At 42.4% G+C, this 13,358-nt stretch overlaps 1 protein-coding gene across 1 annotated transcript in view; it reads right to left on the bottom strand.

Annotated features, from left to right (window-relative positions):
* The window catches only part of Fstl1 (follistatin like 1), a 54,701-nt gene that overhangs the window by 30,053 nt on the left and 11,290 nt on the right, over window positions 1-13,358 (bottom strand). The window lies entirely within an intron of this gene.

Raw genomic sequence — 13,358 nt, 5'->3', positions numbered from 1 at the left:
TGTTAACTAAGTTCCTCACACTGCTTTGAATTCATGGGGCAGGAGATGTAGTTCAGTGATAGTTGCTTGCCTAGGATGAGCGAGACTCTTGTGTTCAATCCCCAGCGCTGCAAAAACAAAGACTGGTTACCTACAGAGCTCTTGACAGTGTTTCAGGGGCTTTGCTGGGGGAATTAAAGTTGGTTCTTATAGTCCACGGACATTCATAAACAATGCCTTTTTATTCCCTCCTGGATTCCGGCAGAGGAAATCAGGGAAGCAGTAACTGGACCCCAATTGAGTGGTCTGATTTCACTCATGGTGAGCTAAAGTTTTATTCGATTTGTGTTTGCCTTGCATGAAAAAAAGGGAAGAAAAGAAAGGAGAGAATCCCTAAAGGAAATTCACAGGAGATTCACAAGTCTCCATTCCTGCCAAGAACCTGTCACTGAAGTATGTCTGGGGCTGCCAGAGCTCACATTTACTCAGCATTCATGCTCTAATTATTTCCACATGTAGTTCAAGGAAAATGGCTGATCAAAAGTTAAAAAAAAAAAAAAATCCCAATACCTACATCCCAATACCCTCAACTCAGAGGGGGAGAAGGCTCTAGGGCAGCTATGGGGGAGTTCCAGACAGCCAGTTTTAGAAGTGCCCCCTGCAGCCTGACACATCTGGACCAACATCCCTGCATGTTCCAAGCACTCCATCCCATGCAAGTCAACCCTCCACCTCCCCGTGCTTCCCATGCCCGGAAACAATTAGGATTCATTCTTTAGAATTCTGAGTGGAATGCAGGAATTAGGGCCTTTATGTGGTGGAAGGCAGATGAGAAATGGACAGATCTCAGAGGAATCTAGTTCTCTGTTCCATCCACTTTGCCCTGCTAGGAAAGGAGTCCACTGTTTCGAGAACTTAGGCAGCTTCCCCTCCACCACATCTGTGGCTCCTTTCCATTACTGCAATTTGCACATGGCTCCTACCTTGAAAGCAAAGCTACTGTCCTCCATTGACCTAGCACTGAGTTGGCTTCCTGACACTGTCATCTACCAGCATCTCCTTGGGTGCATTCAACAAGTTGTTCAACATATGGCTCTGAGTCTTTTGCCTCTCTCCTGGGTGACTTCATTGTTTATGTGACCTCAAAGTCCTTGGCCTCATCTTCAAAAACTTTCTACTTCTCAGGGCCTCTGTCTATGGAGAACTGTGGGAGGTGTCTGCAAGCTGAGCAGGTAGCCACTGCAGACTTAAGTTGCAAGCAGAAAATAAGTAAAGGGTATAGGGCTCCTGAGTTTCTAGATTTGGAAATGAGAACTCATTACCCTTTGAAAATGTCACCACTATGAGGTATTGTTAGATGCTTCTTTAACCTTCACATGGGCAGAGAATGTCCCACAAGATCAAATAAAAAAACTAATGTTATCATCTGGGAAGTCTGATTTATAGTCTGGCTTTCCTGAATTCTCCCTGTCCTTCAAGGTTATAGTTATACCATTCCATCCTGGCTATTTTTTTTTTTTAGGTTGGTATGAATTCCTCCTTTGTTTTCTGACCTGTGATTTTCTTTATATGAACTCATTTTGATCACTTAAAAAAATTGAATTGATTGTCACATTCTGTCTTTCCAGCTAACCTATAAGGACAAAGACTATTATTTTAAGAGTCCTTTCGTAGGTCCTAGTACAGCATCCTGTGCCACTCAATCAGCCTTTGTTGAAAGCACAAAAGAGCCAACTGAGCCACACTTCCCTGGGAATTGGGGTGGGGACAGGAAGGCAAGATGCCCCTGCCTGCTTTTCTCCTAAGGCTGCTCCCTCCCAGTATGGGCCTTTTGGAGAACTTAAGGACCCCACCCTTCCCTGCCAGATCATAAATATTCAGCCTGGAATTCACTAATTTGAGACTGTCTTAGACCCACAGAAAGATATATTGGGTGTGTGTGTGTGGGGATGTTGATGAGGTGAACAGGGGGCAAATGGGGAATGAAATGGCTTTCAAGCATTTTCTTTGTCCACAGTTAATATATAACCTAGCTGAGACATGTTGAAAGAATGTGAATTCGATGGAAGGAAAGAAAGTGAAAAGGATAGGGTAATGTGGGATGTGAGGTAACTCAGAATAAGACAAAAACTGGGTGGGACTTTTGGGGTATAGGGATGGAAAGCCAAAGAGCAGCCTGACTCCTTGGTGACCTACACATGGGGAAAGCAGAGATGAAGAGAAGTGAGAAAAGGGCAAGAGAAACAGTGAAAATGGGGTTATTATCCAAGGCAGCTATTTTCTGTGAACTCCACTCCGGACTCAGAGCCTACGTTGTCCTATGAGATTGAGGGTGGCAGGTTGGTCAGTCCCCTTAGACCAGAAAAGAAGCTTCTTGCCTTGCTCCACCCACCTCCACTCCCAGAACCTTCTGGGCCAAGCCCTTCCCTATCCATTAGGCTGACCTTGTGAGAAGCTGGAATACACTGAAAAGTGGATTGTAAGGGCAAGGCAAGGCCTTAGCTGTGCCCAGGTAAGGTATTTCCCCCAGGGATCCGCACATTCAAGGAACTGTGATGCCCAAACAGGATTGAGGCCCTCTGACAGAATGTCAGGAGCTTAGCAGGGGGTGTGGGGTGTGGGGGTGTAGTCAGGATTACTGGAACAAAACGGAGCTGGGAGACCCAGTAGAGCAGAGCGACTCTCCAAAGTTCCAGGAATCTTTGGGGACAATATGGCTGCAAAGCAGCTGTCAAGTTTCCAGAATCCCGGCAATTATTCTCTAGCCCAAGGATGCAGAAGGGGTTAAAACTCAGCAAGAAACTACAGGCTAAATGAAGTCTCCATATGTGTGACTCTGTAGGGTTCTAGGAGAAGCAGACAGATGTAATTAGAAGTTCTCAGACACTGTGTTGCCATGGCAACAGCTGGCCAGGAGAAAAGAGGGGAGGAAACCTGCAGCCCCAGGAACAGTCCTCCAAGGAAACGCCAGCGGCAGGTGGTACCCCTCACCCTCAGGTTTCATGGCTGGTTCCTCCAGATTGCCCATTTCCAGGCTCTCCCGGACCCTCTCTGTCTAGTTCCTCCTCATTCCCCATTCTACACCTGGAGCAATTCCAAATGCAAATCAAGGGCTCCCTTCTGCAGCATCCAGAGTAAGGAATTCAGGAACTCTTGGGAGGAGAGTTTGTGCAGATGATCTCATTATCTGGGCAGTGCCTGCTTCCAGGGGCTTTCTGAATCTGAGTCTGAAGGTTTGGGAGGCTGCAAGCATTATTTCTGTATCACCACGGAGCCCAGCTCTTCTGCAAGGATGGTACTACAGAGGAGGTAGAGATGTGTGATTGTTGCCTTCAGCCATATATTTTATCATCCAAACTTGGGCATTTGGAAGTAAAAGGGAAACTTTTAAATAGATACACTTGGAAAAAAGGCATAAACGGACACCTGGTCACCTTATTAATTAGGAATAATTGTTATTCTGTTATTTTTATTTTATAGAGTAGAATTCTAACCTAATGAATATGGGTTCCCAGAAACCCAGCCATAGATTTTGGGACTGATTTTTCAGTGGGAAATACATGTTTAGATACCCACAAACCAAAACCCAAAACCAAAATGCTAGAAATGAGAAACCCAATGCAGCATGGGCTACCTCCTATAACCTTAATCTCTTTTGATTCAACAGTCACATGAGAATTTTCAGGGCATCTGCTGCTGGGAAGCTAGGGAATCTGGGCACACGGGAGCACCTTTGCATGTAGATTTTGATCATCATAAATCCTTTTGATTATTCCTCTAAAGAGAAAAACATTTATTTCACACATTGTCACCAAAGAGACATGGTTCTCTGTGAGTCATTTATGGTGGTAAAGTGGTCAGTGGAGTGAGGTCATTCAGAGCAGTGACACTTAATAAATCTGCCTCTGAATACAGAGGTGCCATTTTTGCACATTCCTTAACAAAGGAACCAGTGGATCAGGGATCCTGTGGTCAGGAAAGGCAGAGGAAGGTCAGACACTCCCAGGAGACCAGCAGAAATGACTGTATTTTAGGCATAATAGAGCCAGCCTAGGTATTATGAGCATACGGTTCAGCCACAAAATTGTAGGATGTTTAAAGGGCCAGGCCCACCCAGGGTGCATCTTCTAGTGTTTTCTTGGAGACTTCGGGAATCCAGTCATCAAGTGGGAGTTCCTGACAGTTACTACTGGCAGCCATGGCTGGTGGTGGCCGCTTCTGTGCTTTGGTTTACGGTTGGAAGCCACTGAGCAACAGGACTTATTTACCTCACCTATATCCACATGGGTCCTGGAAAGGGGGGTGCAAATTTTCACTGAATTTGGAACTTCCCCAAGCTTTCTAGGGGAACAGAAAGAAGTTCCTTGAGATCTGTAGGCATCAATTTTAAGACCTGTGCTCTTTGCTGGGTTGTCAGGAAGTTCTGGCACCCTCTGCCAGCCCCCTGGATGTTAATAACCCAATTAGAGAAACAGTAATCTTCCGGAACAAATTAGGAACTAAATAAAATCAGTTCCTTTGGAAAAAAGCAACACTCCAAACAGAAATTAATCTACATTTCCTTATCACTTAAACTCACTTTTGAACAAGTAAGCAATAGACAGAACAATCAAACAATAAAATACCAAACGTGCCATAAGCTGGGGGCTCAAGGACAAATAAAACCCCGTCTGTGTCTCTAGCAGCTTATAGTTTAGGTGAGGAGATGGGGATGTAAATACATGAATTTTCAAGTAACAGAACACCATGATCTAACAGAGACAATGCAAGACAAAGTATGGCTAACTGCAATGCATGGTTAAATGACAACAGTCTAGCACTGCTCAATCCATCAGGAACAGAATGTCAGTCTCATAGAGAAGTTAAAATTTCCTAGTAGCCACGTTTTTAAAAATAAAATAGGTTAATTTTAATAATTTAAGCAAATATGTCCAAAATATTACTATTCTTTTTTTTTTAAGAGAGAGTGAGAGAGAGAGGGGGACAGAGAGAGAGAGAATTTTAACATTTATTTATTTTTCTTAGTTCTCAGCAGACACAACATCTTCGTTTGTATGTGGTGCTAAGGATCGAACCCGGGCCGCACCCATGCTAGGCAAGCGCGCTACCGCTTGAGTCACATCCCCAGCCCCAAAATATTACTATTCAACATGCAATCAGTATTATTGATAGAGTTTATACATTTTTTTCATACCTAGTCTTTGGAATCCAATTACACTTAGGGCACATCTTAATTGGACTGCTCAACAGCTCTAAACAGTGAGTCCTGTTCTGATCTGAATCAGAGGAGGAGAGTTTGCGTAGAAAGAGTAAGACTTTCTTTCACTTGGAATGACATAGAAGTGGTGTACATAACTGAAGGAACAGGCATTATCAGAATCTATAGGCAAGGCAGCATTCTGGGTTATATCTGGGACCAGGATATTGAAGTAAGGAATACCTAGTACTTGGTGATTTATTTAATTACTGTGGTCTTGCTATGTTGCTCAGGCTGGCCAATTGTGATACTCATATCTTAGCCTCCAGAGTAACTGGGTTGAGAAGCGTGTGCCACCACACCTGGCTTATCTAACACCTTGAAAACGGGCAGAAGACATGGGTATGTAAGCCTCATTCTACCTCCACTTTCAATGCCCACAGACAAGACACTTCAACCTTCTGGTCTCTATAAGATAAAAGTGTTTGCCATTTCCTGCCTTTATGACTTTTCATGGGTTAACTTAGAAACTAGGACAAAGGGTTAATTAAACCAAACATATTTGAGCTACCTCTTAACTTTATTTATTTATTTTTTGGCACAAATATCCATGGATTAATTTGGCAATGAGGTGGCTGTATTTTCTCAAAAACTTGGGTTTTTTTCCCCCATTTTCTTGGTTCGACTGCTGTAACTCTCTTGCTGCCAGCTTTCAACATTACACATTCACATTTAGTGCCTTGAGATTCAAGTCAATGAAAACATGCACATTCTATTCTTCCTGAGACATTCCTTTCATGCATTCTTTGTTTGGAGTCCTTGGGATGTTATGTTATAGCTGGGGGTGGGGGTGTTGGGGAAGAAGCTACAAGACGTAGTTGTAAAGGCCAATCAGGCTTTAGCTGACAGGAAGCCCACCAATAAGCAACTGCCAAGTATTCTGTTCCACTGCAGCAAAACCCCCTATTTTTGAAGAGATTAAAATCACATGAGACCCTCAAGCTGTACCAACAATGCACAAAGGCCTCCTTTTCTGTTCAAAAGGGTAACAGAAAACTCTATACCCAAATCTACTAGTTTAATTGCTATGAACAGATTATCATTTGTGGCAAAATTACTCCCAAGTACTATGTGACAGAGTTCTCAAACTGCTATCCTTTTTTAAAAACTAATTAAATACTGGAGAAATGCCACATATTTAATTACTTTTGGTTATCCATGGAGACCCCTAACTCCACTGAAAAGTGGAGCAATGTGCTGTAGTAAGTAAATCAGGGAACTTGGTCTACGGGTCAAGTGTAAAAAAGTTTGGAGAGTTAATGTGGCAGGTGAGTGGGGTGGTATGTTCCCAGGGACTCTACCCCAAACTGATCACTGTTTTATACTGTGGAACTTACCCAGGAATAAGTTATTTCTCTGAGATTTGATTGAATGAATGCAGCAACAATAAATGTCTTTTTTTTTTCCTTACCCACATTGGAGACACCATAGTTGCTATTAAAACGACACGGGAAAGAGAGCAAGAACAGGAAGGATCCAAAAAAATAAAGTTCTCAGCAAATGGAAAGGTCATTAGACAAAGTGAGTTGTAGCTCTGGGCAAAGAATCACCATCGACAACATTTAATGCTTTACTTTGTATTCCTTAGGACATTTTCCCTCTGGGAATGGTGCCCAGTTTTATCAGAATTGCTGATCATGGAAGGGAAGAATAAAAATATTTACCATTCAACTTGCCTTTTCTGTCTGTCTGTCTGTCTCTCTCTCTGTATGGGTGATATGACCCAGGAGTGTTTTACCACTGAACTATAACCCCAGTCCTTTTTATTTTGAGACAGGTCTCACTAAATTGCTGAGAGCCTTGTTAAGTTGCTGAGGCTGGCCTTGAACTTGCTATCCTCCAGCTTCCCGAGTCACTGGGATTACAGGCATGCACCATTGTGCCTGGCTCCATTAACCCCATCTTAAATTCAATTTCACCTAGACCTGAAAGAATTAAGATTCATGTATCTGATTAAGCAAGCCCAGCATTACTACCATATCCAAGGTTAAACAAAATGTTGACAGTCTAGTGTTGTCACCCATCTTCCCAAGTATACATTATAACTGCAGAATCTGGCATACAGATTGATGACTAGGATACATGGACTGCAGGCATAGGACACTACACATCTTCTCATATGAGACATCTGACTTCATTATTAATCCATTTAGCCTGTGAATTGATTCAACAGATATTTACTAAGCACAGTTCTAGGTTCTGGGTGCTGGGGACCTATGGGTGAAGAAGACAGACAAGGCCTTTGTTTTGAAGGAGTATATATTCTAGAGAGAAAACAGTGAAAAACTAACAAAAAAACAAGTTCACTGCAGACTATGCAAAGTTTGGAGGGAAACGGTACAAATGGAAGAAATCGTGGAGCAAGGCATATTTATAGGTTGAGTAGTCAGGGAATGCTCTTGAGCTGAACCCCGAAGCATGACAGTAGTCACAGAGAGGAAAAGTGCAAAGATTCTGAAACAGGGTAGAATTTGTTATGTTCCAAGAACAGAGAAAACACCAGTGTGGCTGTGGCTTGAGGTCTGCTGGGGAGAGAGGTGTGGGGTTAGCTGGGAGAAGCTGACAAGGACCAGAGCGTGCAGGGCCTCATAGGCACCGAGAAGGTGGTACTTCATCCTTAGTGCAACAGGGAACATGGGAGGGTTTTACCCAGGGAACAGATGTGTTTTACAAGACTACCCAGGCCACTGTGTAGAGAAACAGACAGCAGACAGACAAGAGGGAAAAAGGAAACACAGCTAGGGTGCTACCACAACAGCCTGACACGATGGTGGCTGGGACTAGAGTATTGGTAATGGAGACAGACAGCAGTCAATGGAGAGATGACATAGCTAAGACTAATGCCCACAAGACTTGCTGAGGGACTGGGGTATGGGAAGGGAAAGTGAAATGTCAAAGAAGAAATCCTGGATACTTGAGTTTGATACCCAACAGTCTGAGGGCAGGTATGGACAGAGTCATGCTGATGGCCCAAACTGAAGTCAGGCCCAGAAGTCTCTCCTCTCAGGATGGCCTTGGGCTCTGGATGAACCACATGCCTGATGAAATGATGAAAAGGGATTAGTTCAGGAAGTGAGCTCAGCAAGGCCTAGGATCAGATGTAAATAGACTCTGCTTATGGAATCTGTCCTTACTGGTACACAGAAGATTAGAATTGAAATATTTACATTTTTAAACGTGTTCCATGGTGAAATGGTTGGGAAACATTGCTTACTGAACTTTCCTCCCAGAGAGTCAAAAATAATGTACTTGAATATTATAAGGCTCTGAAAAGCCCTGCAGAAAAAAAACATTTAACCCAGCATGTACATGAATACCACTCAATACACAACACCAGTCCAGGTTCTTTATTCTCTCCTGTAGTTCTACTGTTGCCTGGAACTCAAGCAATAACAAGAAGAATGGTAACTACCATTAACTGAGCTCTTTGTATACATCATCTTCCTGGTGACAGACTATATATTGGTGCTATTCTAATTTACAGCCTTTACATTATCATTTCTCTTGTGAGTTTACTTATAAATCATATAGTATTCACTTTGCAAACAGTTATATATCTTTTCAGCTCATACCCTTCAGCGGTGTTCACTCCAGTACTTCCTCAAGAAGCATTTAAGATAAAGATCAATCGTTCTTAACTTTATCATCTCATCTGCATTTGCTTAACTTGCTACAATTAACAGTGAGTTTCCTACCTGCATTAGGGCCTCCCTCCTACCAGTCCTCATCAGCGCTATTTTCCTGCTCCTATTAATTTCACCCATTTCTAGGGCAAGAACCACTTTGTGATCACTCATGTTTTGAATACTCTCAGCCTTAGAAATCCCTAATTTATGCTTTTCCTTTAAAGAGAACAGCATGATGTTCTGAATGTGGCTACTTTCTCATCTGAACCCATAGACTGGCCGTCTAGAGCCTAAAACAGCACTCAGCTAGCTAACAGCCAAACACACACACACATACACACAGAGGCACAGACACACTCATTTTACCACTCTTACTAGCACAGGTAGAGAGAAGACTTTTTCCTGGGGTTAAACAAGTCACCAAGGAATGAGAAGGTCTTTACGTCCTTGGACAGTGTAACATGAGTAATTATGGTCAATGACAATGTCATGTATACTGGGCAAAATAATAGCGTTACCTGGAAAAATAACCCAATCAGCCAACTGACACACACAGCCACTGGGGAGGAAGCTGGCTTCTCTCTAAGCCACACTGTAATTCAGTAGGCAGGAAATAAAGAGCTTTCTGTTTGATCAAATGTCTAAGGGGAATTTCAAGGGAAAATGAGATGTTCTAAGCTGTAAAATGACCAACACAGTAGGGTTAAGAACCTCAAGCATTGGTTGTTCCTAGAGGATTTTATATCACATCACGGTTTCTTTATTTTTGTATTTTAAAAAGTTACCAAAACCAAATTATAAAGTTATGTTATGTATCGTGTAGATGTACAAGTATGGAACAACAAATCCTGTCAGTATGTACAACTATAATGTACCAGCAAAAATGGGGGGAAAATGTAATTGAGATAATGGGGGAAAAGCACCTAAAATGGGGCATAAACAAAACAACAACCCTCAACTTTGGATATACTTGAGTTTGATACCCAACAGCCTATAGGTGGTATGGTAATTCAACTTTTGTATATCTTATCCAAATTAAGTTATACACGTCCCTTGGTAGAAAACGAACATGAAAACTTTTTCAATTGTTCTGTTCTGAGAAAGCTGCTAACTTTGTTACTGTCCTTTAAACAACATGGCCCATGAGTAGTTTAGGGAATTTTATGAAGAAACAAGTCTGCAGTGACTACTGGATGTATTCTACTCAACCTTTAGCAAAGGCTTGACTGGCCTCTATTCAACACTTCCCAGTCTCACTCCTCTCCTAGGCCTATCCTCCAAGAAAGGAAACTGAGAAACCCAAAGCGAGCTCACACCTGGAGTGTTCCTCATGCTCGGGTTTTCTTTGATCATTATCCAGTTTTTGATGCCAAGTAGAAAATTACTCTTCTGTTTAATACTCAGAAAATTACTCTTCTTGCAGACACCAAGTAATGCACAAGATGAAGGCTTTACCCTTAAATACCTAAACCAGGAAATCTGCTTTTCTGTATGCAGCTGTGGGCAAGGTCAAGCCCGTGGCCACACAGGATAAAAAAGGGGGAAAAAAAAATAGAAAACACCAAGGGAGAAAGACTAGAGGAGAGAGGAGCAAAGGACAAATGGACACATTCCCGAAAGGTTCTTAGAACCAGGCAAATTTTCTGCTTCTGTTTGCAGCCAACATCCCACCAATTAGAATATCATAATTATAGCATATAGCAAAGATTCAGGGTGAAGATGCCCTCAGAGAGGAGAGCCAGTATTCTGACCATTTGTGAATGAATGGTATGCATACATTTGCCTCTATCTCAAAGTAGCTTTTGTGAATTGGGCTGAGCTACCAAGAAGCCACAGGAAGCTACCCTAAGCCCCCCAGACTGGGACTCTGGCAGTAAAGTGCACTTGGGTATGTCTGAGTCTGTGCTCCAAGGGGCATCTCTCTGTATTTCTGTTTTATTAGATTAGATTATTTCTGCTTCTATAGAAAGTTCCATATGTACCAATTTCACACTAAAGTTTCAATGAGCCAAGTACCCTGTGAGAGCAATCAGGAATTCCTTAGGACTGTCTTGGAGTTCCCCATCCATTTCCTTTTTCTCTGTCACAAATGTTATGCCGCAAACTTTGGTCCTTCTTCCTGAAAATATACTTAATTAGCCTGATCCTTACAGGACTAATAAGAGAGTCTGACCATGGGATTTAAGAGGGAAAACATAGTTTTTATTTTTAAAATGAGGTAGAAATAAATAAATGAATAATACACATTTTAAGTTCACTAACAGTCAAACTTAAAAATCAGAAAAATAAGTTCTGGTCTGTGTGTCTAAACTTAGGAAGATATCCAGGCAGTCTAGCAGAAATCACACATAAACAAAACTAAATTAAAATAGAACAGTTAAAAGAAATTTAAAAATACATGTGCTTCTCCTCACTAGTGTCCTTAGGAATTTGTCTTGAAGGACATCCCACTAGAGAAGAGATAGGTAGATGGCCCAGTTCTCCAAGCAGTGAAGATTAAGTCAGTGTGGGTGAGTGCGTGTGTACATTCTCTTGTACACATGCACACACAGGTAGAGTCTACTCTGGGACACAGCCAATTTGAATCAATTCTAATCTGTACAAATACCCTTATTAGGAAAGACATATGCAACACTGGGTTCCCCCCACTCCCATTCAGGAACAATGGTTGGCACAATTTAGCACCCTGGGATTATCTAGTGGAATTTAGGAACAGGAGCATAGGCAACTACCAAACAGTTCAACAAGACTAAAACATCTGTACTGGTTTCTGCTTCCTTACTGAGTTCACCTCAGCAAGTTACTTGATTTAAACTGTGGATATCAGAAGCCAAGACCAGTTCTCATGCATAGTAATTAGAGCTTATTACTGATGTGGAAATCAGGGCCAGGGGAGGACCAAGACAGGAACTTTATCAACACCTGTTCAGAAGACCATGTAGGAGACCTTGGTCAGGCAACGTGGAAAGAAGCCAGGAGGATTCCAGAAAACAAAATTACAGTTCACCCAGTATTTTCAGACAGCTATTTTTGTAAGGTGTTTGCAATAATGCATCATTATTTTTAAAACAAAACATGAACATTTGAAGTTGGAAGGAACTTTTGTTTTTTGAATAAGTTCAATAAATCTTGAATTGCACACTTTGGATTTTGGGTTGTCTTTTTTTTTTTTTTTAAAGACTCTTCACTCAACCCAGGGGGACCCAGCATCCCTCACGTCTTGCCCAGTGTTGTGCAGCTGGCTTTTGAAGTGGAAAATCAAGTGATTCCTTTTTGTAGTGTAAACAGCATTTGGGATTCCTGGTGTTCAGGTGCCACATGCTGTAATGTTTATACTGCACTCAGTACACGCAGAGGAAGTAAGGGACCCAAAGGGCCACCTGCTTTCATTCATTCTGTTTTCTCATTCCTGGGCCAGCCTCTCTTTCCAACTATTACATCCTAGGCTGTAGTTTAAGACAACAGCTAATCAAATATCCTAATTCCATTAAGTAAAATATTCTGACAATATAGTCTAGAATGTCTGCCTTCTTTCAGATGGGCAGGATTTCTAAGCTGTGTTCCAGACCCACTCTAACCCTTTATTTTGAGACAGGGGATCAGGTGACTTGCCCAAGTCGGCATGACATGAGGCTTGTAGCTGGGGGTGCTGCTGCCTGCCCTGGGCTATTTGCCCCAGTCCTTCTCTGGCCAATAAGTAGTAACGGTTTTAAGCCAGCTCCCATCAGGGATCTAATCTCAACCCTGGCATCAGCCAACACTGCTCTTGCTTCTTGACTCTGAACATCTCAAGGCAGCTGAATCCTGGCAGGCTCATCAATTCCCTCTCCTACTTCCTCATGCCAGTCCTCTGAGACAGTTGAAGGTTGACCAAGAAAACTAGGAAAATGAGTGAGGAGAAACCATCAAAGTCAGAGCAGCAGAGGCAAAGTCAGAGCAGCAGCTCTGTGCAGATTGTGCTAGAAAGGCACAGTGCCAAGTAGACACTGTCTAGACGTTAACCGGCCTCTCCCAGCAGAGAGGCGAGCAGGGAGGAGGGGAGGCCAGGCTGGAAAGCTTGCTCACTTTTTGTTCAACTAATGCAAACACATGACACAACCTCCAGTAGGCTCCAGGCTGGGGGTTCACTCTGTCTAAGACATTTCTTCCCAGGGGCTGGAATTCAGTTATGTGCTAAGGGAAGTTCTGTTAATCCAGAAATCAGAGGGGAGCTGGAAACTCTTTTCTTCATTCCTGGGGAATCACAGTTCTCAAACTAGACTGAGCTGGGGAACAGCCAAGAGTAGCACACTGTGGGGCCAAAAGAACACAATTTTAAAATTTCCATTTGTATCATCTTGGCTTATCCACAAAGAAGAGTCACAAATACCAAGAGCAGGCTTTTTCTTTTTTCTTTCTTTTTTTAAAAAATATTTTTTAGTTATCAATGGATTTATCTTATTTATTTATATGTGGTGCTGAGAATCGAACCTAGCACCTCACACAGGCTAGGCAAG

Source organism: Ictidomys tridecemlineatus, chromosome 3 (genome assembly GCF_052094955.1).
Source record: "Ictidomys tridecemlineatus isolate mIctTri1 chromosome 3, mIctTri1.hap1, whole genome shotgun sequence".
In the NCBI taxonomy this organism is placed as follows: Eukaryota; Metazoa; Chordata; class Mammalia; order Rodentia; family Sciuridae; genus Ictidomys; species Ictidomys tridecemlineatus.
Note: the sequence above shows the minus strand (reverse complement) of the source record. Positions and strands in the feature narration are given on the sequence as shown.